Raw genomic sequence first — 24475 nt, forward strand, 5'->3', positions numbered from 1 at the left:
CTTCAACCTAATGGCTTCTGTGGCTCCACTACTGCCACCTGGTGCTGTGTCTGCCTCAGCACCACCCCCACCCCCTCCACCACCACCACCTTCCCAAGTGCCTGAAGAGGGGAACAGGAGTGAGGATGCAGAGGAGGAAGAAGAGGGTGACGAGAATGAGGTAGAGGAAATCCCTACTACCCGCACTAGGCGTGAGTCTTGGGTGTGGCGGTTGTTTACCATTCATGGGAATGGTCCTAAGGCTCGTGCGAACCGTGTCACCTGCAATGAGTGCAAAATGATACTCTGTCCTGGGAGGCATGGTTCGTACAGCTTTGGGACCACTACCATGAAGTGACACCTGAGGTCATTTCACTCTGGGGCTATTCGCAAGGTTGTACCTTGCGAAGAACGTAGTAGGTTGATTTCCTCTACTTCATCCTCCGTTTCTGAACCTGTCACCACAAGGACAACCTCTGTGGGACAGCGTCTTCGTCAAGCTGCCTCACAGGCCATACAGTATTCTGATGACCCTTACCTTTCGAGGTTCACAGTTGTATGTATGTACTGTGACACAGTACTCTGCAGAGGGGAGCGACTTCGCAGTGCTCTTGAGACTATCGTCTCAGAGCATGAGAAGACCTGCTCACTACCCTAATAAAACCCACTCTACATCTTCCTCTCTCAGCTCGCCCTTTCTTATCCCTGTGGTTGGTGTCCCCCCTTTACCCTCCTTTCACCTCCTCTCCTAGTGTGTCGTGTATAAAAAACCAAAAAAATACAAAATTACAAAAATCAAAAAAAAATAAGGCTCTTTTCAGAGCCGCCATTTACAGTTAAAAAATAGAAGTGAAAATAAATGAAGCAGGGCCCTTTGTGTTTTTTAGAAGTCCGCGGGCAGTCCGCGGGCAGTCCGCGGGCAGTCCGCGGACATCTAAAAAATTGGGTTGCTACCCTATCATAACCATTGCAATTTTCTCTGGTAGGAAGTGGTGGCTCTGAAAAGAGCCTTTGGGAGGTGTTTGTATGTCAAAAATTATAAATACTTAACACCTACTTCAAAATGGATGCTGTAATTCTAAAAAAAGGTTGTAATGCATTTTGTATATTTCTCAAAAAAATCTGATTGCCAGCATAAGTAAGATGGACTCCATCTCTGCGAAAAATGTATGTACTACGAAACATAATATTATCATTGTGAAAAGAGGCATGCCAAAATCTCTTAGAAAGGCACAAACAGCCTTATTAACATTAAGCCTTGCTTTTTCCATTTGTGGACCAAATGAAGAAGAATGAAGCCACATTTGTCTCTGTGCAATCCGTGAAAATATTGCTTGAGAATTAGGGAACATGTCCATGACCTTCCCAAGTCATTTCATAGAAAATTTCAAAGAAATTCCAGACACATGTCCTAAACTGTTCCCTCCACAATGAATTACAATTATGTCTGGATGTTGCTCTGTCTCCAAACTAGCACAAAGAGGTAGCAAGTCCAACCACTTCATTCCACGTACTCCATGCCAGTGTATTTCCACACGTGGAAATCCAAGATCTACAGCTACTCCACAGCTTTCTGCATGAACCTTCAACCAATGTATCCATGAATCTCCCAAAATCCAAACAATCTGTTTTCTGAAACACACAGCCGTAGCTATCTGTTGTTCTGTCAGCAAAAAGAGTATCTGAGAAACTCTCTCCTGGCACAACACACCCACTAAACTTTCCTGACCAATCCCTTTCAGTGCTCATTCTCATTTGCATGACTTCTGAACCCGAAAATCCCCAGATGTAACACCCGATGTCCGCGAACTACCACCATGTCAGCAGACATATCGTAAAATGAACAGCCCTTCTACCATTTCCACTTCACTTTCTGTGCCATTCCCTCATTGGATGTAGCTAAGAAGTCACATGACCATCCACAAATCACATTCAAGACCTCTACATCTAACTGCATCATCATAGATCAGCACTGCAAATGTACTCTGAATCTCTCTGAGTACAAGTGTCATATCATTGGCAAGCACCATCTACAAGAAATACTGTACAAGTCTCCAAGATTTCTACTTGCAGCTCCATGCATATCCATATGCATGAACACAAACTAGGGGTATGCATATTTTCTGTACAGTACATGAACACATTTTCAAACTGACTTAATATTTTTGTTTTATTTCTTTAAATATTCAATTACTTTAATTTAAGCATGACATTGAGGAACTGTTACCTGGAAGAGCTTAGTTACAGAAATAGTGGTATTCAGGTACATTATGAATTTCACAAACATAGGGCCTCATTACAAATCAGGCGGTCCGGAAATAACAGTGGCGGTAAACGCGCCGCCACTGATCCCGACTCCTGCAGACGGGAGGTGATGTTCCCGCCAGGTCTGGCCTGCAGGCGGATGAGGAAACACCGGCAGCATTACAAGATGCTGCCGGTGTTTCCATGAGCCCCATTCCCATTGAGTCATGGGACTCTATATACAAATAAAATTACTAATTTGTTTCTTTTACAATTGCAGTGAAGACCTTTCTCCTGACAAGAAGCAACCAAATTTGAAGAACAAAGAAGAACTAAGAAGTAACCTGTTCATTTCAGAAAAAAAGTAAGTAGAATATCATCATAATATTTGTATTATTACTGAAACACACTGTAAAGTTAATTCATGCTATTTCTGTGCCTAAAAATAGAGATTGCGCACCATTCTGTCCAAAAATCCCCATGTCTTAAACAGCAATTTACAGCCAGAATGGCCCACACATTCCTATTTTTGGACACACAAATTACCCAACTGAACCGCTACAATTTTCATATTATAGAACAAACAACAGTTTTAATTGTATACATTAGATTTACTATTTGTACTTCTCCACACCACTAGCTTACTTTTTTCTGTCATCTGAACCCCAGTTTAGTAGCACATGAATTCAAGAATACCCATCCCTACTAGTTGTAGTTCCCAATGCACAATCACAAACCATTACATACATGTTTATCATCTTACTCAAACACTCATGCACACAGCACACATACATTGCAGAACACCCCAACCCATACCTTCTTTATTTTTTTCAACAGACCCTAAAGAATGCCTACCAAAAGTCAAGTCCGTTGAAAGCAATGCAGAAGTAGAGCAAATGAAAAAAAAAGTGTCCAACATAAGCATCCATCTCTAGCAGAATTTTTAAACAAATGTTGAAACAAAACAGCTAATACAGTCATTTAGTGAAACAAAAGAAGTTTCAAGTGCAAAACCTTTGCCTCCTCTATCAAAATGTAAAACAAACCAGAAAACAATTAACAAAAAATCAGATAAAACTGCCTCTATAAATCTTGATAAAGTTCAAAGTAAGCATACCAAGAAAAGTATTTTAGCCAAAATGTTCCGTCACAGAGTCCCTCAAAATCTTATAAAAACAGGAGAGAAACCAGGTTCAACCCATAAAACCTTTCGTAGGAAATTAATCTTAGAAGCGTTGATAGATAGTGCAATTCTTCTCAAAAGAAAGTTATCTATTTTAGTGTTAAACAAAATGAAACCACTAACAAAACTGATAACTAAATTACAAAGAAGACTTCTCAATAAACGAAATGTCAACAGAAAGAACTTCTTAACTATCTGTGGAGGTGAATGGAATCACACTACGAGCACAGAACCATACTTTAATGAAGAAGCGTACAAACAAAAGTAAAAAAATACAATTGCCATACATAGCAGTGGTCAATGTTATGAAAAAGTGTGTAATACCATAATGGAACAAGAAGTACTCCTTACAAAAATATGCCCTGAAAACTTAGAATTACCTATCCATTCAACTGAATAAGAACATCTAAAATTAAATTAAACTACTGCAAAATATGGATACCTGTCCAGTGCGCAAGTACACAGGACTACAAGGACATTCATTGGCCTGCATTACAGGACCTACTTGTAAAACCACCTTCCATGATATCAAAAGGATATCAACACATCATTCAACTATAAGAAATCTAGTTTATAAACTGTACTATGCTAAAAGTCCTGCTTTAGCACTAGCACATTTAAATAACATTCTTCTACATGGTACAGCAAAAGACCTACTTGAAGAAATTGACTATATTCAGAAAAAATATTTTGGAAGTGAAAGCCACTTACAGAATTAAATAGCTTTAAACCAAATTAGCAACAATTCTACACATGGCAACCTTTTACTAAACACATACAAAAAAGAAATACTAAAATTTAAAAGTACATCAGCTGAAGTACCAAACCATGTGTGTGTATGTTGCCGCAGAACTTTTTATAAAAGTAACACAAAAACTGTAGAACTATCATACAAAATAGAAGACAATGAAGATTCTAAATGGTTTGAATTAGCTCTCTACCTTGTAGCAGAAAACAAATACGAAATAACTGATCCCTTAATACTTTGCAGTTACTGCACTACAAAACTTGACAACAACCAAACTCCTTCACGGGCTATCACAAATAATTTGGAATTATACCCACTACCAAAACCCCTACAACAACTTAATTTATATGAGAGCATCATAATTCAAACAGTGCACCCATTTCAAGCAATAATACGCCTTCAATCAAAAACAGCAAAATTACCTCCCTCTGAAATGGTAAAAGGCATTCGTGGAAAAGTAGTTTATTTACCATTAGATTTAAAAGAAAATGTGCATACTCTAGGAGTGCAACGTCCAATTCAGCAATCTTTAATTATCTTAGTAAATGGAGTACCTACAAAAGACAAAAAAATACATTTTACATTTACATAATGTTAGACATGCCTTGCAATATCTTAAAGATTAATAATGAAGAAAACTTGAAGGATACAACTGAAATAATTCAAGAAACAGAAGAAGCTGGTCAATTTAAGCTCCTAGATCCTGCTACAATATCAAATACTTTAACCATTATACAATTCATCCTTTGCACTCTAATGACACCATAGAAGATGCATGGAAACTACCAAATGCATCAAACAAAAGGATCACCAATCAGCATATGGAAAAAAAGTATAGAAGCACATGCTTTTCCTATACTCTTTCCTACTGGCAAAGGAGGAAGGTACGATGATAGACCTATCAAATATCAGCTTCAGACTACTGCTCATTACGGATGTATTCTGAAGATCCCAGATTTAGACAAAATGTGGAATACATATTCCACCTACACTTTGAAAGTGAACTAGCAACTTTATGTTACGGAGTTACACACATATTAAAATCAGGACCATACTTTCAAAATATGACAGCTACACAATTATTACAAAAAGTGCAACAAAAGGATGAGGTTTTATAATCAAATATTACAAATCTATTAGCAAATATGCATAGTACTAAAGAGTACTGGTTTCAAAGTCATGGAGATGTACGTTGTATGATCAGAAACCTTGGGCCACCCACTTGTTTTGTTACATTAAGTTGTGCAGAATATGCATGGGAAGATTTAAATGATTTCCTACGCATATCAAACAAAAACAAAACAAACATAGATATACTAACACCTGGAGAACTTTGTTCTTTGGATCCTGTTAATGTTTCAAGATATTTTCACCATCGCTTCATTGCTATGCTACATTTTATTTGTAATAAAACTGTTCCTCCCACTTCTTTTGGAGAAAAGAATACCAAGCCAGAGGAACACCACATATCCACATACTTTTATGGATTAAAGATGGTCCTAAATGTGGTCAAGACAGTGCTGCCACTGTTTTACAGTTTAGTGAAAAATATGGTACTTGGGAAATTCTATCAGAATCCACAAATAGTGATCTTCATGCACAAATTTTACAATTTCAAAGACACAAATGTGGAAAAAATTGTCGTCGCAAATACAAAAACAAAGGGAAATATTACAACAAATGCCGATTTGGTTTCCCTAGACCAGTTACAAATACAGGTCAAGTGAACAACCTGATGTCTTCAGTTAGACTAACAGGCCGATTCATGGAATAATTAGCGCGGCGCAAGTGGGCAAAAACGTGCGAATCGCAGTGGAATAGCGAAAATCGCAGTGCAAGTGCGAAAATCGCACGAAAAGCAGTGCACGTCGATTCATGGAAGTCCGTGCGCGAGAAAACCAGCGGATGTGCGATAAAAAAGTGTGCGGCGCACGTTGGCGCACAGGCCATCTAACAGCGTGCGCCAGGTCACAGCGAAAATCGCACAGGCCACAGCGAAATTCGCACATAGCACGGCGCACGCAACAAAAGTAGGCGGAACACGGGCGTAACACTCCGAATGGGGAACAACTTGCCCAAACGTGGGCGTCACAGGGGAAGTACAGGGCACAAGTGCGCGGAACGCCCACACGCTCGCCTACAACACGTATTCATGGAATAGAATAGGGCAAAAAGCGCACGCTCAACCCAGCGCACAGGCACAAACACGACCGCCACAAGAAAGCAGGCGGTAGCGTCTCTGCGGCTGTAAGAAATGTGCGCCAAAAGGTGCGCCAACAAATAGCACCTATATACTGCCATGATGAATGTCCTATACTGTGGCCCTCCAGGACAAATAACGTGCAAAGGGGTACCCACAAACACGGACACCCGCTGACAAAAAATACGTGTGCGTGTATACCGGGGTGCGCGGGAAGTCTCACACGCGATTTGGCCGGGTACGTGGATTTCAGGGGTGCGCGGGAAGTTCCACACGCGATTGGTCCAGTGCGAGCAGGGTACGTGTATTTCAGGGGTGCGCGGGAAGTTCCACACGCTATTTCAGCAAGGTATGTGTATTTCAGGGGTGCGCGGGAAGTCTCACACGCGATTTGGCCGGGTACGTGGATTTCAGGGGTGCGCGGGAAGTTCCACACGCGATTGGGCCAGTGCGAGCAGGGTACATGTATTTCAGGGGTGCGCGGGAAGTTCCACACGCGATTTCAGCAAGGTATGTGTATTTCAGGGGTGCGCGGGAAGTTCCACACGCGATGTCAGCAGGGTACGTGTATTTCAGGGGTGCGCGGGAAGTTCCACACGCGATTGGCCCAGTGCGAGCAAGGTATGTGTATTTCAGGGGTGCGTGGGAAGTTCCACACGCGATTGGGCCAGTGCGAGCAGGGTACGTGTATTTCAGGGGTGCGCGGGAAGTTCCACAAACAATTTCAGCAAGGTATGTGTATTTCAGGGGTGCGCGGGAAGTTCCACACGCGATTTCAGCAGGGTACGTGTATTTCAGGGGTGCGCGGGAAGTTCCACACGCGATTGGCCCAGTGCGAGCAAGGTATGTGTATTTCAGGGGTGCGCGGGAAGTTCCACACGCGATTGGGCCAGTGCGAGCAGGGTACGTGTATTTCAGGGGTGCGCGGGAAGTTCCACACGCGATTTCAGCAAGGTATGTGTATTTCAGGGGTGCGCGGGAAGTTCCACACGCAATTTCAGCAGGGTACGTGTATTTCATGGGTGCGCGGGAAGTTCCACACGCGATTGGCCCAGTGCGAGCAAGGTATGTGTATTTCAGGGGTGCGCGGGAAGTTCCACACGCGATTGGCCCAGTGCGAGCAAGGTATGTGTATTTCAGGGGTGCGCGGGAAGTTCCACACGCGATTGGGCCAGTGCGAGCAGGGTACGTGTATGTCAGGGGTGCGCAGGAATTTCCACACGCGATTTCAGAAAGGTATGTGTATTTCAGGGGTGCGCAGGAAGTTCCACACACAATTTCAGCAGGGTATGTGTATATCAGGGTTTCCGGGGAGTACCACACGTGAATTGGCCTGGTGGGCCCTCCCAGGTGTATGCTCCACAACCTCCACGGACCCTGCAGGCAGCCCACACCACGGGGGACTACTCTGCACCCATGCTCATGTCCCGCAGGCAGCCCATCCACCATGGGCATGCCCCCCAGCCAACCCACATGTCACCTTGCACTACTGATCAACAATGCATGTCTACCACCACCCCCACCCCCCAGCCACCAGGGGCAGCCTCCACCAGGCCCCCACCCATGTCTCCCACCACCTCCACCCCCCAGCAGTGCAGGGGCAGCCTCCACCAGGCCCCCACTCATGTCCCCCTGCACCCCCACCCAACAGCATCCAGGGTCACCCTCCACCAGGCACCCACTCATGTCTCCCACCACCCCCACCCCCCGGCAGTGCAGGGGCAGCCTCCACCAGGCCCCCACTCATGTCTCCCACCACCCCCACCCCGGCAGTGCAGGGTCAGCCTCCACCAGGCCCCCACTCATGTCTCCCACCACCCCCACCCCCCAGCATCCAGTGTCACCCTCCACCAGGCCCCCACTCATGTCCCCCTGCACCCCCACCCCCCAGCATCCAGGATCACCCTCCACCAGGCCCCCACTCATGTCTCCCACCAACCCCACCCCCCAGCAGTGCAGGGGCAGCCTCCACCAGGCCCCCACTCATGTATCCCACCACCCCCACCCCCATCCACCAGGGGCAGCCTCCACCAGGCCCCCACCCATGTCTCCCACCACCCCCACCCCCCAGCAGTGCAGGGGCAGCCTCCACCAGGCCCCCACTCATGTCTCCCACCACCCCCACCCCCCAGCAGTGCAGGGGCAGCCTCCACCAGGCCCCCACTCATGTCTCCCACCACCCCCACCCCCCAGCAGTGCAGGGGCAGCCTCCACCAGGCCCCCACTCATGTCTCCCACCACCCCCACCCCCCTGCCACCATGGCCACCCTCCACCAGGCCCCCACTCATGTCCCCCTGCACCCCCACCCCCCAGCATCCAGGGTCACCCTCCACCAGGCACCCACTCATGTCTCCCACCACCCCCACCCCCGGCAGTGCAGGGTCAGCCTCCACCAGGCCCCCACTCATGTCTCCCACCACCCCCACCCCCCAGCATCCAGGGTCACCCTCCACCAGGCCCCCACTCATGTCCCCCTGCACCCCCACCCCCCCAGCATCCAGGGTCACCCTCCACCAGGCCCCCACTCATGTCTCCCACCATCCCCACCCCCCAGCAGTGCAGGGGCAGCCTCCACCAGGCACCCACTCATGTCTCCCACCACCCCCACCCCCCGGCAGTGCAGGGGCAGCCTCCACCAGGTCCCCACTCATGTCTCCCACCACCCCCACCCCCCAGCAGTGCAGGGGCAGCCTCCACCAGGCCCCAACTCATGTCTCCCACCACCCCCACCCCCCGGCAGTGCAGGGGCAGCCTCCACCAGGCCCCCACTCATGTCTCCCACCACCCCCACCCCCTGGCAGTGCAGGGGCAGCCTCCACCAGGCCCCCACTCATGTCTCCCACCACCCCCACCCTCCAGCATCCAGGGTCACCCTCCACCAGGCCCTCACTCATGTCCCCCTGCACCCCCACCCCCCAGCATCCAGGGTCACCCTCCACCAGGCCCCCACTCATGTCTCCCACCACCCCCACCCCCCAGCAGTGCAAGGGCAGCCTCCATCAGGCCCCCACTCATGTCTCCCACCACCCCCACCCCCCAGCCACCAGGGGCAGCCTCCACCAGGCCCCCACCCATGTCTCCCACCACCCCCACCCCCCAGCAGTGCAGGGGCAGCCTCCACCAGGCCCCCACCCATGTCTCCCACCACCCCCACCCCCCAGCAGTGCAGGGGCAGCCTCCACCAGGCCCTCACTCATGTCCCCCTGCACCCCCACCCCCCAGCATCCAGGGTCACCCTCCACCAGGCACCCACTCATGTCTCCCACCACCCCCACCCCCCGGCAGTGCAGGGGCAGCCTCCACCAGGCCCCCACTCATGTCTCCCACCACCCCCACCCCCCAGCAGTGCAGGGGCAGCCTCCACCAGGCCCCCACTCATGTCTCCTACCACCCCCACCCCCCGGCAGTGCAGGGCCAGCCTCCACCAGGCCCCCACTCATGTCTCCCACCACCCCCACCCCCCGGCAGTGCAGGGGCAGCCTCCACTAGGCCCCCACTCATGTCTCCCACCACCACCACCCCCAGCATCCAGGGTCACCCTCCACCAGGCCCCCACTCATGTCCCCCTGCACCCCCACCCCCCAGCATACAGGGTCACCCTCCACCAGGCACCCACTCATGTCTCTCACCATGTCCTCACAATCCCCAATCATGTGCGTAACGGTCAGCCTCCAGAGCCAAAAAGCCCTACCAAGTAACCAATTCACCCACATGGAAATGGAAATCACATGTTACACCCCCAATGTTCAATAAGCTAATGAACCCATGTCCGTCACACACAATGGTTGAAATTGAATGGGAAAACACACAACATGACATGCATGAAACCAATGAGATGATACCACACAGTGAAGTATGGAAACAAAATTGTATTTAAAAAAATAAAGAATGCTAAAGAAAGAAAACAAACTACAATGTGAATGAGAAAAAAAAAAACCTGCATGTCCGTATAAAAACACAAAACTGGAAATCCGAATCCAAAAAAATTTTGTCCAAAGTCAAATGTAAAAAAATCTCCATGCAATAAAGAACTATGTACAAAAATACCAAGGGTCCATGAGCCCAACTGAACAAAGGAAACCTACTAAAAAACCTACCTAAAAATCAACTATATACAAAAAGTGGAGCAGTGTCCGTCGACTCCAAATCATAATAAGAAAGAAAGGAAACCTAAAACTAAAGAACTATATACAAAGGCGGCGGGCAAGTCCAGCGGCTCACTGCGTGGTGTCCCGGGCCAGGGCATCATCGAACTCCTGTTCGATGTCCCGGAGGCGGTCCAGTTCCATGGCCCTGAGGGTCCGCAGGGACGACGCCGTGTCCTCCTCCAACGCCCTGCGGATTGCCTCGAGGCACTCGGCCCGCCTCAGGACCCTCCGCATGGAGTTCTCCGCCCTGACCATTGTGAGACGCGCCTCTTCCGCCCGCCGCCGCTCCGCACCTATGGCGTGGCCCAACCGCTGCCACACGGAAGACACTCTCTGTCCTGGGTCCCCCTGCCCTCCGGCCGATGCCTGCCCCTCCGATGTCGAAAGCCCCGAGCCTTCATGTCTCCCACCATGTTGCTGCTGCTGCTGCGCTGCCTCTGCCCGTGCACTGCCTCCTGCTGCCTGCACATCCTCCGCCGGCTGGGGTGCACTTGTTGATGTGGCCACCCCTGCTGGACCTCCGACTCCCGACTGTGGCAGGGATGCCTCCTCCACCAGCCTGGCCGCACCGTCAGAGGCAGCTCCACAGGGCACCCAGGTGACTGATGGGTGGGAAGATGGCACAGAGGACGACTGGCGCGTAGGGGGTCCAGTTGAGGAGGGGGTCGGAGCAAGCCCCATCAGACGGAGGAACCCGGCCTGGGTGACCTGTCCCAGCAGGCTGACGTGGTCAACGAGCCATTCGAGATGACGTGCAGTCTCTCCATGAAAAGACTGCAGGTCACCTCGCATGGCCCGTTGACGCAACGCCACACCAGCCAGGACAGGCTCAACCCGGACCTGGATGGCCACCTCCGCAGGCAGAGGAAGGCCAGTTGACGTCAGCTCATCCCCTGCCTGAAAACGGGTCTGGACGTAGGCATCCCTGCTGGTGCAAGATGATGCAGGGACAGGATCGGGGACAGGATTGCACACAGGCACCTCCGCGGCCGCCTGTGCTGCCTCCTGTCCCCGGTCCTGCACTGCACCACTAGCACCAGTGGGATCCCCACCCCCAGACCCCGTCTCTGGTGCTTGCGCGGCCCCCTCCTCCACCAAACCCCCCACCAACCTGGATACCACAGCCATATCGCAACTGCCACCACCATCCATACACATACAACTGCATCAGCAGCCAAAGGGGAGCCAGACATCACATGCAACACAGGAAGTGCACCACACATGTACACACACCACCACACTTGCATGCATGTCTACACCTCTGCCAAGTGTCGCACTGTTCAGACGGGCATCCATGTCACATCTGCCAATCAGGCTTCCACATACCGCTGTCACATGCATCCATGTTGCATCACTGTTGCACCCTTGACAAATACACACACATGCACATGTACACAGTGCTCATACATGCAGCCGAAAACAACAGACATGCCTGACATCACGGACATGTCTACTTACATACACATTCATCCAAACATGTGTGCACGCACAACTGCATTTGCCATGCAAGCCCACACACACAAGCACCATCCATGTCTCACACATTACAGCCCTCGCATGTGTCAGCCCCACGGCCCTGTACACCCCCACCCATACTCGACCCCATACAAACAGATGTGCAACCGGCACAATGCCGAATAATCACCACACGCACTGCTCACAATCAGGATGCATGTACACTCACCGCTCGACTAAAGACGGGTCTGCTTCTCTAGGACCTGGACGTGGAGCGCTGGGGATATACGTTCCAGGTCCCCCATCTGTTCTTCCGACAAGTGGCCCCGGCGCCCCTTGGCATCCGCTGCCTTCAAGAGGCCTTGTTCAGGGTCCTGGACCTGAAGTCCTCCCAGCGATTCCTGACATGTTGTAAGTCCCGGACTTCCACCCCCTCCGCGTTGATGGCAGTCACGATGTCAGTCCAGATCCGAGTCCGTCCTTCCTTGTCGGCGCGGGAACTTCCGAAGAGGGCATCATACTGCCCCAGGACTTGCTCCACCAGGACACCAACTTCGGTGGCACTGAAGCTGGTGCCCCTCTGCCTCTCTGGCCGAGGGTTGTCAGTGATCACAGATGGTGTTTGCCCCGACATGACAACCCCAGAGGCAGGAGTGGGTGGGCAACTGGGTCCTGGGGCTGGGCTGTGGAGCGATGGAATTCCAGTCGGGAGTCTTCGGTTCCAGCAGGGGTGGTCACAGCAACAGCACCCCTGGCTGATGTGCAGGCAGCAAATGGCAGTGCACGTGGGCAGCAGGCAGTCAGGCAGCAGCAGATGGCAGGTGGGAGCGTAATCGGGGCTCTGGGGGGCATTAGTTCGGCCTTCTGGGCAGGAGCGTGGTCTTCTGTGTGCTTACGCGTGGCCAGCTTGGTACGGAGTGATTTGGCACGTGAAAATCCTGCACGTCAGCGTGAAAACCGAGGAAAGGCCCTAAGCGCATAAGCGCGTCAGCACGCATACGCGAATCTATTGGACCAAAGGCCCTCAGCGCGTAAGCTGAGGTCATGGGAGACATGAGTGGGTGCCTGGTGGAGGGTGACCCTGGATGCTGGGGGGTGGGGGTGCAGGGGGACATGAGTGGGGGCCTGGTGGAGGGTGGCCATGGTGGCAGGGGGGTGGGGGTGGTGGGAGACATGAGTGGGGGCCTGGTGGAGGCTGCCCCTGCACTGCTGGGGGGTGGGGGTGGTGGGAGACATGAGTGGGGGCCTGGTGGAGGCTGCCCCTGCACTGCTGGGGGGTGGGGGTGGTGGGAGACATGAATTGTTGGTCAGTAGTGCAAGGTGACATGTGGGTTGGCTGGGGGGCATGCACATGGTGGATGGGCTGCCTGCGGGACATGGGCAGGGGTGCAGGGTAGTCCCCCGTGGTGTGGGCTGCCTGCAGGGGCCGTGGAGGTTGTGGAGCGTACACCTGGGAGGACCCACACGGCCAATTCACGTGTAGTACTCCCCAGAACCCCTGAAATACACATTCCCTGCTGGTATCGCGTGTGCAATTTACCGCGCACCCCTGAAATACACGTACCCTGCTCGCACTGGGACAATCGCGTGTGGAACTTCCCGCGCACCCCTGAAATACACGTACCCTGCTCGCACTGGGACAATCGCGTGTGGAACTTCCCGCGCACCCCTGAAATACACGTACCCTGCTCGCACTGGGCCAATCGCGTGTGTAACTTCCCGCGCACCCCTCAAATACACGTACCCTGATGAAATCGCGTGTGCAACTTCCCGCGCACCCATGGAATACACGTACCCTGCTCGCACTGGCCCATTCGCGTGTGTAACTTCCCGCGCACCCCTGAAATACACGTACCCTGATGGAATCGCGTGTGGAACTTCCCGCACACCCATGTAATACACGTACCCTGCTCGCACTGGCCCATTCGCGTGTGGAACTTCCCGCGCACCCCTGAAATGCACCTACCCTGCAGAAATCGCGTGTGGAACTTGCCGCACACCCCTGAAATACACGTACCCTGCTGAAATCGCGTGTGCAACTTCCCTCGCACCCCTGAAATTCACGTACCCTGCTTGCACGGGGCCAGTCGCGTGTGGAACTTCCCGCGCACCCCTGCATTACACGTTCCCCGCTTGGCGTTTGCTGTTTGCCAGCCCGGTGAACTGGTCCAGGGTTAGCGCAGCCCTTTGCGATGATTTAGCAATTTGGATGGCTTTTCCTTGCGCGAGGGTGTTCTTGGGGGCGTTACTGGCGCTGCTGCAGGGTCGCTGCGATTCTCTGCGCCACGGCTGGTTTGGAAGCCTGAAATCCATGAATACGCTGTGCGCGGAAATCGGTTTTAGCGCACGTGCCTGGCACAGTCAATCGCACGCGGACACTCTGCGCCAGCCGCTTGCGACACTTTTCTGCGAAATTCTATGAATTACCCTCATAGTGTTCAAGGTAAGTCACCTAAAAATACATATTACATAAAAGGAAAAGAAGAATACAAATATATCAATGATTACAATGCAATCATTGCCCACTTATGGAATGCAAACATAGATGTGCAGTACATTGCAGACAATTCTACTGCAGTTGCACAATATGTCACAGCATACTTAACCAAAGCAGAAAAGACAGAGCTCCAAGACCTCTGTAATGACCTGTCATCAGATGAAAGTGTATCAGAAATTATATAGCTTGGGCATAAAAATGCTCTCCCATAGAGAATGTTGATCATACGAAGCAGCTGATCGTTTAACTGGTACTGCATTGTATGGTAAATCTGAAAATATAGTATGGCTGAGTCTTGGTCCTGCTAAATCTAGAAAAAGAGTTCTAAAATCCTACGAAGATATAGAAACAATAGCCAAACGTGATCCCAACACCCAAGACATTTTAAAAAACAATTTATTGGACACATACTACCCAAACAGAAGTAATACTTTGGAAATCATGTGTCTATACCACATAGCCCAAAACTGCACATACAAAAATAATATAAAACCTGATGAAAAAAAGGTAAATACCAAGTGACAAACTGTGAAGGCAGCTTAGTTAAACTCACTAAACCAAATTTAATTAGTCATATCAAATTGTCATTAAAGTCTCCTCAACATAAAGAAGTATATTACATGTCCCTGCTACAACTCTTTAAAACATGGAGAAAAGAAGAAGAAATACTAGATGACTATGACTCATATGAAGATGCTTTCAAAGCAAATGAAAGCACTATAACTGATGTAAACTTTACACAGTACAAAACAATGTTGCACAATGAACAGCAACACCAAGAAGAACTCCAGGCCCAACTAGATAAGGACACTCCTGACAATAGTCACCCTTCTGTAACAGGAAGCCAAGAACCACTGGGATAGCCACTAATAGAAAATGAGGCAGAATTAGCTATGATAGAAGTAGAAAACACCATGTGTCAGTATGAAGATAAAGAAGACTTAACTATACTACAATCAAAACTAAACAATGAGCAACGTAGCATTTTTCAAGAAGTAACACAACAAATTGCACATGGTCTACAACACGAAAATAAAGAATGTTCCTGCCATAATTATAGACCTATACTACTGTACGTCAGTGGTGAAGCTGGTTCTGGCAAAAAATTCCTAATCAAAATCATCAGTAAGTTCCTTCAACGATTGAAAAACAACAAACTGTCAGCTGTTGTCACTGCCCCCGCAGGTTTTGCTGCCTACAACATAGGTGGTGTCACGTTACACCGATTACTGCTACTGCCAGTAGAACACCAGAACAAATTAGACTATTACAAACTTTCTGCAGAAGCTGCAATGGAACTACGCAGAATATTGAAACAAATGAAAATGCTACTAATAGATGAAGTGAGCATCGTCTCCAACCTAATGTTGCCTTTGATTCACCTCAGATTACAAGAAGTACTCAAAACAAACTATGAAGAGCTCTTTGCAGGAAAACACATTTTTGTTTTCGGAGATCTTCTTCAATTGACACCAGTAAAAGGTGAGCCTATTTTTAAAACATTAGGACACAAACTCTGCCGTAAAACTGTTGGCAGCATTGGAAATGTGAACCTTTGGCAACATTTCCAATACAGAGAATTAACAGAAAACATGTGGCAATCTGCAGATCTCACTTATGCCAACATCTTAAAAAGTATCAGAGTTGGTATACTTTCTAAAGAAGCAGACGCAATATTGAAAACCCGGCACATTAATGCACTTTATGGCGATAATGCGTGTGCTACAGGTGTTATGGAACAATTAGCCCACAAAAATGTCAATTGTATGGCCTTGATGCCAACTCTTGCAAGCTGTTTCAAATTCAATGAAATAATGTTAAGTAAAGAAATGCAACCAATAATGGAAATTAGCGCCACAGACAAACTAGATGTGCATGTTATGACAATACCTATTTGTGACCAAGCCACAACAAGACTAAATAGTTTAGAAAAATCAATCTCAAACACAGCAGGCTTAGAAAAGCTATTAAAATTATCCTTAAATTTCAGAGTAATGCTTAAACGTAACCTTGACGTGGACCAATAATTAGTTAATGGAGCACTAGGTACAGTTGTTGGCTTTCAAACATACCCACGTGACATCAAAATTCAGTTTGTCAATATTCTCTTTGACAAACTTTCAGAAGTAAAAAGGATAGGACGCTCAACAACTCGATTCCTTCTCTTCAAAGACATGTATGTACGCAGAGAACAATTTTCTGTAACTCTTGCATACGCAGTCACAATTCATAAATCACAAGGTCTTACCCTAGACAAAGCAATGATAGATATTGGTAACACAGTCTTTAAAGAAGGCATGAGCTACGTAGCACTATCACACTTACGTACAGTTGACGGTCTATTTCTAATTAACTTTGGTGCAAGTAAAGTAAACACTGATATTCCTTGCATTTTAGAATACAATAGACTTTGCTCACTATACACCCCCCATCTAAACACATATTCTGTTCCACAAAAATTAAAACGTTATAAAAGAAAAATAAATCAAACAGAAATGCAACAGGATGTCACTGAAATCCTCCAAAAAGAGTACAAGAAACTAATACTTAATCAAGTATCACAAGCAAAAAATAATCAATTAGGGAAAGTAAACCAGGTACTTCTTTTTTATTTTTTTTTAATTGATTTTGTTGAATTTAATCAACTTTTCACTATAAAACTTTGCATTTACAAAACAAATCCAGTACAAAAGGTTACATCAAACAAACACACAAAAAGGAATTTCTTCAATTATAGGTGGTATAGTTTGCTGGACAGGAAAAGATAATTTACACTTTCAGAAAACACAAAACAGATGCATGAATAAAACAGATGCATAAGCAATTCAACAGATAAGATTCACTGCACGAAGAACATTAACTGTTGCAATTTGTAACAAAACATTTGTTGTACATAGCAATGGGGACCACCTCTCAACTGGGTCCAAAATTCTCAAATGATTGTAATGACCAGAAAAGTATTTCAATCGTACATGAATTAAGGCTGGACATAGGGACACAATGTGTTCTAGAGTTTCGAACACCTTGGTATCCGAACAAAATCAACAAAAGGATGACTTCAACTCGATGCACTTATGTTTATACAAAAGTTCTTGAGTGTGCCACAAGTTGAAGCGTAACCTAATGATTCCTGAACATATTTTTTTTAAATGGAAACCTAAGTAGGTACGGTTCCATGGTTCCCAAGCCTTTGTGTCTGAATTGTTCATGGATGGTAGTTTTATATTGGAGACATCGAGATCTGGTCTTAATCCAATCACAGCGGTAGATGAGCTGTTTCGCTTTATCAGGATTATGAAGGAGAGTACTAAGAGTAATGTTTGCTTGTACTAGAATGGTATTGACAGCACGTAATTGATGTTTCGTCTTAAAAATGTAATCGGACAGGAATTTTAGGAGAATAATCTCCTTGGTTGATAATAAACATTTACAGAAGAGAGCACATGCTTTCCACTGATATTGTGCATAAAGGGAGATTAGGCCTAATTCAAAGCGCACCCAAGCCACTGGAATGCTTTGGGGAAGTTGGAGAATCGCTTTCCAGATTTTGGCTTCAATTTTGTCTAACACCGCCGGGGACCATGGTAGTTGTGATTCCAGGCCATAGAGTATGCAAGGGGTATCTTTTTGTTTGGGAGATAGCTGTGTTTAACTTATGCTGTACCGCGTCTAAATGACTAGTAACTGAGCCGTTACCATCAAACACCATTCCCAAATAGATGTAGTTTGGAACTACTACTAAGTTTACATGGTTAATAGTCAATCGGAATTCATGGTTGGTCGAATTGGAAGGTCTATACATTACAATCTGTGTTTTTAAGGTATTGACCCGCAATTCATTTTGTATTATGTAGCCGTTGAACGCCTCGAGCAGACTTTGCAGGCCACTCGGGGTTTTAGAAATTAATACTAAATCATCGGCATACATAAGGGTCTGGATCGAGTGATTATTAATTTTCGTTGAATCAGATGGTATTGACTCAAAGATCTCCCGGATGTCATGCAGAAAGTAGTTGAAAATTGCAGATGCCAAAAGGCAGCCCTGCTTTAGACCCCGGGCTGTTGGAATTGGCATAGATAATAATCCTCCTAAGGTAAGTCTAATGCGAACTGAGGTTTCAGAATGTAATGAATAAATGATTTGTTGTAATGTGGGGGGACATTTGTCTCTAGCAAGTTTGGCAAAGAGTAAGGGCCGAGAAATAGCATCAAATGCTGTGTGCAAATATACAAAAGCAAAATAGATGGCTTGTTTAGTTGTTTGCGCTTGGGACTTGATCACATTGAGGCAAAACATATTAATATTTGGGCCCATACCTGCTAGAAAACCCGTCTTAAATGGGTGTCGAAGGTTGGCCATTTTGGTCCAAAGATTGAAATCACAGAGTATGAGTTTGGAGAAAAGTTTCCCAGGTGCATCCAGTAATGCAATCGGCCTGTAGTTACAAGGAAGGGTGTGATCACCCTTCTTGTGGATAGGGACTATAATGGAAGTTTTCCAGGAATGGGGAATACTACGAGATGACATGATCTGTTGGAAAAGATTGTTTAGAATTATAGCCCAACAGGAGCCAGGACTGCCTTAAGGACAGTGTAATACTACAGAACCCCACTGAGGGCACACAGCAACCGTAATTGGCCTTGAGAACGACCGTATGGTCGAAACACGTGTCGGCTGACCTAAACTTGCTCGTCAAGTTCCAAATAGTGTTTCTCAAAAACACATGTATTTATGAAAAAAATCACCCAAGAAAAACACCAACAATAAACGAATTAATTCGTACTAACCAGAGTGTTAAAAATATTTATTTCACAAACTCCAAGCAAGATAGCCGGGAGCAACAAACCTCTTTTTTCCTACATATAATCAATAGTAGTACTTGTGTTCTCTATATGCCATGTCGGGTGAGCTGGAATATCACCACGAATCGAGCCGTTAGTCATATGAAAGTTACGTTCCAACATAAATGCTGACGACCGTTTGACCTTTGCAATTGTTATTTTCCCTTTGGGGTGTAAACAATCTAAATTAAGATCTCCTATGATAATTGTGTCTGTAATCTCTGGGGTAACAAGTGTCAGGTCAAGGAGACGGGTTAGGCCTGCATAAAAGGCAGAATCGTTTAGCCCAAGAGGATTGCGGGTAAATATTGATCAAAGCAATAATGTGAGATGGACATGAAATTTTTACAAGTTGTATGAAAGCGGAAACTGTGGTCCATGGTTGAAAAGAAAAACCCATTGCCATGTTCACTGCTACCAGCAGGCCTGAGGATGGACGACCCTTAAGGCCCGCAATAGCTGGAAGTAGTGCAATTTCATAGTTATTCCAGGCAGGTGAAAGCAAGAGCCGTGTTTCTTGCAGGGCTATAATATCATACTCTGACTGGAAACTACTAATAGACGTTTGAAGATGTGAATTGCCTTGTGCATTCCAATTGGCAATGATGACAAGGCTTTTAGTCGATGTTAATGATGGTTATGACTTATAAGGCTGTTTACAATAGGACTGTTTCACTGTTGATTCATTCGGGTAGGTGTTAGATGATAGTTGCTGTACATCATTTCCCAATGGTATACGCGCAGGGTCTTGTGCTAATAGAAAGCCCATGTTGAACAGTTGCATTTTGGCTTTCCAAACAGTGTTTAATACAATGCCCGCTGGGATCCATAGGCGCAAAATCGAGCAAGTGGACTCAGAAATAAATTCAATTTGTTCAATATCGCTCGAGCAGATGTCTTCGAGTACCAAGAGCTCTGAGAAGATGTTTAACACACTCCGTCTGTTAAGATCGAAGGTGTCAAAGATACCTCCTCGACATTTCAGAATTAAAGAATGAAAATTGCGTTTGTTTATGGAAGAAGTCCTGGTGGGCATAGCAGGAACATCATGTGGCTTAGAATTTGTGAGCAAAGCAACATCAGAGGGCGTCTGAGAAGAGGCTACCGTAGGTCGTAATGGCTGGAATGGCGTCAAGCTGAGAGGGCAAGATGTCAGGCCTAAGCCATCTACGTCTGTATGGGCAATGTTGTGAAGTAGCCATTGGCGCAAATTAACATTCGGTTCTTGGGGTTTTTGGATCAAAGTAGGAACTGGGAGCTGAATATAGGAAGCCAAATAAGAGTCGGCTGCATCGCGTATTTGAGTAATAGCGACAGCGTCGACCTCTTTTCACTCACTGGCTTGACGGGTAGTGTAATTTTTATTTGAGCATCTAGGCCCAATAAATTACTTACAGGAACAGAGGATTGTTGAATGTTCACTTATCAAGCTCTCGAATGAGGGCATCCAAAGGGGGGTAAGGGGTAGCTACAGATGAAGTAAATGTAGCAGGCATCACCGGATTTTGGGGTCTAAGGACTGGGCCTGATGAGGTTTGCTTTGATGGTGAAGCAATAGGAGTCAACAACACTGGTAGCACTGGCACAGATGGTACGAGTCCCTGGGAATTATGTGTGGTAGGTAGCACAAATGGAGTTTCGACAAAGGGCAGCACTGGTGGGCACGTTGTTGCTTCGACAGCATCATGTGACTGAGCACTTGGTTTCAGAGTTTGAAAAAAGGACTTCATTGTTTGTTTCGGAAATGTTAGAGTGATATGTTTTGCATTCTTCTTGGGGGGAGGACGTGGTGTTCTTGGCATTGCTTTTTTATTTCGAATAGCATTTGGATTTCTTTTGTAGGGCTCTTGGTCAGTGAGGGGATTGGAATTATCACTGACTCAGAACCAACTGGTGGTGTCGAAATGCTAATCCACGATGCATTGGGCGGGGCAGAAGCAGCAGGAGGGCTAGTTCCAACCTCAGAAGTAATGATGTTATCAATAGCTGGCAAGGTTGGAGCGAGCAAAGAGTGCGTCGTTGGAGAACTAACAGAACCTACTGTGATGATGGAAATATCGTCAGTAGTATCATCATTTGTATTCACAACTTCTGAAGGATTAGGTTTGGAGGATTGTGCCAGCGTTTCTAAAAAGGAAAGCACTTGTTGAAATTGCGTGGCTTGTACTAACATTTTTGCATCCAAACTTTCATATAGTTTGAATAAACTTTGTAAGTTTAACTGCATAGGTGCTAAAGTGACGCCAAGCATAGAAGGTGGGGAGGAAACAGCCGGGATAGTAGTTTCCAGCTCAAGTGGTGGAGGCAGGGTATGCCTGGAAATAGAATCATGTTCTTGTATTGGAGGAGAGGAAGGAAGATCAGCTGATGCACATGCTCTTCGTGGGGTGGGATACACGAAAGAGATGGATGGTGAGCTCGTGGAGGAGGTCGAGTCTAGTATGAGTTTCACAACACTATTAGGATCTGGATGCATGGAAGTCAGAGACTCACACTGGCTAGCATATATAGAAAGGTCAGGGTCAGTGCAAGGTGAAGAAGTTCTGGGCATCGCTATATTTACCAGTCATTGCTTTGGATGGGAAAGACGCGGAAGTGGTTTGCGAAGCATTGTGATGTCTGACAGTGGCAGTGCTGAAAAATTGAGCTGGGCACCTGTTGGGGGCGGCTATAGGGGCTATGGGAGCTCCTGGAAAGAATACTCGTGGAAGGTGCATGGTCGCAGTGCACATAAAAGGTGGAGCAGATGAAATCACTCCTTTGGTAATAGCCGCCATATTTATTGGGGACAAAGTGATAGTCTTGTGAGATAAGCATGTAACCTGTGTATGCACAGTAGGTGGACCCTTCTGATTTAAAGAAAATGGCATACCGGTTTTCAAAGAATAAGCCATAAGGCAACAGAGAGAAAAAAATATATAACAAATGCAATTCAAATTCAGTAAAAGAAAAAAAGAAAATGTTTCATGTTTTCCGAATTTTAAACTAATACAAACAGCAGCAATTAATTCAAACAAAATAGAAGTAAATGGGTTTAACTTTGTTCAACGACCAACTCAAGAAAAAGTTACAAAGAAAAAAAAAAAGAAAACAAATATAAGAGGTCAGGAATACCTCGACCGCTGGCTGCGCAGTGAAGCAGCAAAGCAGTACTGACTCAAGTACTTGGCTCGAGTGCACGCATGCGAGTGCGCGTGCACGGCTGCTTATATGTGATGTCACAAACAAGGAAGGATTCTGACAAAAAAAAGGACAAAACAAGGTCAGCAGAGCAAAGTTCACGGGTCTCACCAAACAAACAAAGTCCACAACAAAGTCCGTCGTTGGCTTCACCTTCTTAAAGGAGCCGTAATTCACTGTCCGCCGCCATAGCAGGAGAGAAGCTGACAGGCAGGGGCTTGCACAAGAGGAGCAAAGCAGAGCAGGGCACCCGAACAGCAAAGCAGTACTTACTCAAGTATTTGGCTCGAGTGCGCGCGCACAGGTGCGCATGTGCGGCTGCTTATATGTGATGTCACAAACACGGAAGGATTCTTCTTAAAGGAGCCGTAATTCACTGCCCGCCGCCGTAGCAGGGGAGAAGCTGACAGGCAGGGACAAGCACAATAGGATCAAAGCAGAGCAGGGCACCCGAGCAGCAAAGCAGTACTTACTCAAGTACTTGGCTCGAGTGCTTCTTCAAAGAAGGAAGACAATCTCCAAAAAAAGCAGTCAGATACAGAACTACCTGGTCCATTTAAACTCTAAAAAATATAGGTGGCGTAAGTTGCTACGCAAATGTAGCAATGAATATTCTATTTCAATTACCACCAATTGTTGACAACATTTACTTACACTTTAGAGACCCATTGTGTTTGCAAGTGTTAGTACTTCACAGAAATGCAGTAAACAATCCTGATAACACATATAGTCTTTATGGATAAAGACAACAATTGGACTACGGTGCTGGAATGGTGAAATTTACTATAAACTCACAAGAAGATCCACAAGAATTTCTAATGTACTTACTACAAGTACTGGAAAACAAAAACATACCTATAAATGAAATCTTACAGATTTCATACATGTGGAAACATACATGCACTCTCTGCAACAATGTGACACAAGAACAAATCACCAATGAACGCTTTGTATATATATCAATACCTAATTGTGAATCCATTCCATTTCAGCAACTTGTACAAAATGCAAACCATGGTAGATTATGTTCTACCTGCAATTCAGATAATCGATCCACGTTACTAATACAAACACATAGTAAAAACGTAATACTAATGCTTCTACGTTACAATGCAGATGGTACCAAAAACAACTGCAAGCTGACTGGATTCACACATGATCAAGTATCACTTGGTAAGAAAACCTTCACAACAATAGGTATAATCTACCACGCAGGAGCCACAACCAATTCAGGGCACTACACTGCATACATACAGAATAAATGTGGATGGTTTACATGTAATGATAGTACCATTACTCTAAAGCAGAGATTACCAGCAAATCTTACAAACGCTTATTTAATGTTCATACAACCAAAATTTGATAACTAAACTGTACTTAAACCCTAAGTAAACTTGTAGTAAAAAAATTTAAACTGTTAGAATATTCCAAAAGCTATCTAACTGCCCACAGATTCTCCAACAACTAATCAGATAAATGAATACCAGCAAATTAGAGCAAAAATGAGACAGTTAGAATACGCAAATTGGTATCTAACTGTCCCAAAATTTAACAATATCCAAACAGATAAATCAATACCACTAAAATGTATCAGAAAATAGGCAGTTAGAATACACCTACTGGTATCTAACTGCTCCAAAATATTATAATATCCAAACAAATAAATAATATGTTACTGCTACAAAAAAATGCAACAAGCCAATTTATAAAGCATTACCCAGAAACAACAAGTGAACACTGAAAACAAACAAACAAATAAACTGTAGCATAACAGAAAAAGTTTTTTTCTTAATCCAACATGGATTTTTTGTTTCTCCCACAGACCCAATGATTTTAGCAACGAAAACAGAAACTGAGCAAATTGCACAGTACTGTGGTTTGTATTCTACTAAATATGAGGGTCCAAAAAAAAACAACAAATGTTGATTATACAATGTAATAAGTCATTACAAAATACTAATACTAACATGCTATTTTCTTTTATCACAGAAATTAACA

The sequence above is a fragment of the Ambystoma mexicanum genome, chromosome 6p (assembly GCF_040938575.1).
Source record: "Ambystoma mexicanum isolate Mex_15411 chromosome 6p, UKY_AmexF1_1, whole genome shotgun sequence".
Lineage (NCBI taxonomy): Eukaryota > Metazoa > Chordata > Amphibia > Caudata > Ambystomatidae > Ambystoma > Ambystoma mexicanum.